Consider the following 4170-nt stretch of genomic DNA (forward strand, 5'->3'; position numbering starts at 1 on the left):
GTCAGGGGAGAGGAAGGATGATCTCCATAGATTTCATGACAGTGCAGTTTTCATGCTAGAAGGTGAATTGATGAAAGAATGGCTTTCTTCTCCTCCCACAGTCCTCTAGCAATGAAGATAGTTTTGGAAATCCCAGTCCTAGGTCTGTACTGATGTTGAGGATTGCCTCGACTCAGGTGCAGGACCTTGCGCTTGGGCTTGTTGAATTTCATGAGGGCCCACTCCTCAAGCCTGTCAGGGTTCCCCTGGATGGGATCCCTTCCCTCTCGTGAATCAGCTGCACCCCTCAGCTTGGTGTCATCCACAAACGTGCTGAGGGTGCACTCAATCCCACTGGCTGTGTCATTAGTAGACATTGAACAGTATCGGTCCCACTGTGGACACCTGAGGGACACCACTTGTTACTCTTCTCCATTTGGATGTTGAGCCATTGACTGCAACTCTTTAGATGTGGCCATCCAGCTACTTCCTTATCCATTGAATAGTCCATCCATCAAACCCATATCTCTCCAATTGAGTGACAGATGTTGTGTGGGACCATATCCAGAAGTCAAGGTAGATTACATCAGTTGCTCTGTCCTTAGCCACCAATGGAGTCACTCCATCGTAGAAGGTCACCAGATAGTTGGGCTCAATTTGCCCTGTATGAAGCCATGCTGGCTGTCTCTAATCACCATCCTGCTCTCCATATGCCTTAACATAGCTTCCATGAGGATCTGTTCCATGATCTTACTGGGCACAAAGGTGAGGCTGACTGGAAGTTCTCAGGGTCCTCCTTTTTTGCAGCTTTTAAAAATGGGTGTGGTGTTGCCCTTTTTCCCATCACTGGGGTTTTCACCTGACTGCCATGACTTTACAGATAGGGAGAGTGGCTTAGCAAATACATTTTCTAGCTAAATGCCAACTGCATCTACTTGTATTATGGCTGGAGAGACTAAATTTTAAGTATTTTCATCTTTTCTCCTCTTTAATGTATGTTTCTAGGAAAATTACAGCACAGTTAACAAGAGGTAGGCAGGTGGTTGCCATCTGAGCTCTCCATGGCCTTGAGAAATCTACAGAGCTACACTAGGTGTTATTTTAAATTAAATATTACATCCCTGACATATGATGATACTAGCAGGAAGAAACAGTGATGTTTTGTTAGTCTGAAAACCTTGGGAATGCTTATGCCACGAATTTCAAGGGAGTTTAACTGGCTCTTTTTTCCATCAGACATCCAGCAGACCCAGGAAACATTTTTACATAGAAATTTGAAAGTGCATCTGCAACCATGACTGTCAGAAAGGGGCCAAAACAGCGATTTAACAGTCTTGGAATACCTGTATTTTTAAAATCATACTGAAAGCCAGAGCATCACAGTCTCCTCATTTCAGTGATGTCTGTCCCTTATCTCAGTCACTAGTTTATTTGATCAAGCCCTTGGGAATGGGTTGTGTATATTCAAAATACAAGCCTTCCCCTCATTTATTTGCATCAGTTTTGTTTGCTTGATGCTGGGACTTGAGGGCATTTGTACACTGTGTGTAGGAAGTTGCCATTTATGTATCTAGCTTATAAATAAGTAGTTACAAGCTAATTCTTTTAAGAAAACTCTTTTAATCGTAGAAACAACTCTTCATAAGGACTGTCTAGCATTTCTTTTGACTCCAAGTACCTGGAAAAGTATTGGAGATTTTATGATTAGTGTTACTAAGAGTTTTACCAGGTGATAAAGCAGGTCTTAATTCCCTGAGGTCAGGTCTGGGCAGCACCCATCAGTTGGCTCCACCTTTGCTCTAAAATTTTAGATTTCATATCTTCCCTTTACAAATCTGAAGGAATTTTCAGTTACTGCTAGTGTCTGTCCTCAGGCCATCTTTATTTTTCCCACTAGAAATGTGTCTGCAGCAGCATCAAATGGCCCAAATCAAAAAGTGAGGTGTGACGTAGAGTAGGGCTTCCATCGCTGTAGCTACCCAACCCTAATGACCCGTGACTCTTACAACAGAGAGGAGTGGGGGGCCAGAGGCTGATGGAGAAGCTGAGATGAGCCTCTTGTTTCAGAAAAGGAGTAATGGTTTGTGTCTGCACCATCTTTCAGAACACCTGCAGAATGCTGGCACTGGAAAATAATGAGCCTCTTTATGATGGGATCTCCAATTAGAAATTTTCCAGTGATCGATCTTTATTGCTGGCATAAAATTAAAATCCTTTTCATACAGGATATGGATGTCTGGGTCGTGTCAAGGACACAGACGGTTTTGTGGCCTTAAAATGAAGCGTCACAACAGTGACTTGCTAAGAAGACAACCAAGATGATTGAATCCTGTAAAAAAATAAAATAAAATAAAATTAAGAGCCCTTAGAGCAACAGCAGGATTGAGGATCAGCGGTATATTTGGCTGTACTGTCAAAAATGTGATGGGCTACTGAAGAAAGTTTTGACATAATGGAATGAGAAAATAAATACCAATGGTAATGACTTCTCAACAATCCCATTATTCCTTTAAAATACACTGTAAAAATTCCAGCGGGTGGCTTCAGTGTGAATATCCTCACACTGCTCCATTTCCATGAAATGAAAAAGTAACAAAACCAGCACTTCAGATACTTACAGATTTTGAGAAACTCCAACGTACATCAGCTGAGGCAGACAGCCAGAATTATCCAGGTCTTTGTGCTGGCATATAGTACACGTATCTGTAAGCATCCTGGCCCTTGTTGCTGTTACTAGGTCAGAGATGGCCATCAGCAGCGTGCCCCAGGCCCACCTTACCTTCCCAGCAGCCAGAGTGTCACCGAGACCTCCCAGCTCCTGCTCTGATGTCTGGGTCCCTCTGGAGCTCACTGAATTGTGGTTTTCATTCTGACTTGTGACTCGTGGATCAGCAGTTACACTGCTTTCCTGACCTTTTCCAATGAGCCCCTTCTAGGTGGGCAGTACCAGTTCACCTGTAACGTTAGACAAATGGTTTTGCAATCACCAAAGACGCTTTTACATGCCAGTCCTCTCCAGAGAGTTACCTAAAACTGGCCAGAGAAATTTGGGGGAGTAGCAAAGAAAGTCTGGGGCATTTGAAGGTGGAACCGGCCTTTTGCAGGGAGGAGAGAATGGACATTCTCAGAGCATTTATTTCAGGGAGTTTCAGGAGAGTTAACACATGGATGCCACTGCTGGGATGTGACCAGCTCCCTCCAATAACAGAGTGATCTCACATGGTGCAGAAGAGCTTTGCTTGGCCAAGTTGCTGGTCTACTCTAGGTTCCAGGTTGTCTTGGGCAAAGTAACTGCTAACTCTCCATATACTCAAAGAGGACTATGTCTCATTTGACCCAAGGTCCCTCCCATGATAAACTCAGTATTTATCATGCCTGGGCTGTGCTGAAAATAAGTTTAACATCATGGAGATTGTTTTGCTGTGAAACCACTTGGAGCTATCTTCTTTTTTCTCCAGAAAACTTTCCCACAAAGATGTGGGTGAGGATCTGTTCTGTGTCACTAAGTACAGGGGTTTGGGGCATGTGGAAGCAAAAGCTAAAGGGGCTTTAGCTCATTCCTTGACTGGGCCAAGGAGCAAAGAGACCTTTGGTGAAGATCTGACCCTATGAGTCCTGAAATCTCTGTGGTACAACATCTCCACGATGCTGGCCGTACATGCCTTCTACAACAGCTATGCCATTGAGACCACTCTCATCTTCACTTGGAGCTCCTAAAGCCCCTTTCCCATGACCTGGAAGATCAGAAAAGAGATCCTTTACATAATGTGATGGGTCAGCTATCATTTGGAGATGATCTTCAATGGATTACCAGCATTTGAAACAGAAGAATCTTCGGAATAAAGTTAGCTAACACTAAAGGAACGGATCTGCTGTGATTCCATATGAATTCTCTCATGACCTTTATAATTGCTTTTTGACATTCACCCCTGCCTGCGTGGGGGCCTTTGCCAGGAAGGACCTTCACCTCCTCTCCCTTTCTGCCTGTTGTTGTCATGCCAGCAATCCCTCTCTGACCCCCCTGCTTTCCTTGGCTAGTTCCAGCGACCTTCAGCTTTGCGCCTAGGGGTTCTGGTCAATTTAGATGTAGAGTGAGTGGTGTTTTGTAAAAAGACATTTTTTTTTTTACCCACTATAAAAGCAGAAATTACAGAATACACACCAGCCCAAGCCCTCCAGATATTCTCTCAA

The sequence above is a fragment of the Antrostomus carolinensis genome, unplaced genomic scaffold (genome assembly GCF_000700745.2).
Source record: "Antrostomus carolinensis isolate BGI_N321 unplaced genomic scaffold, ASM70074v2 scaffold25074, whole genome shotgun sequence".
NCBI classification, from domain to species: Eukaryota; Metazoa; Chordata; class Aves; order Caprimulgiformes; family Caprimulgidae; genus Antrostomus; species Antrostomus carolinensis.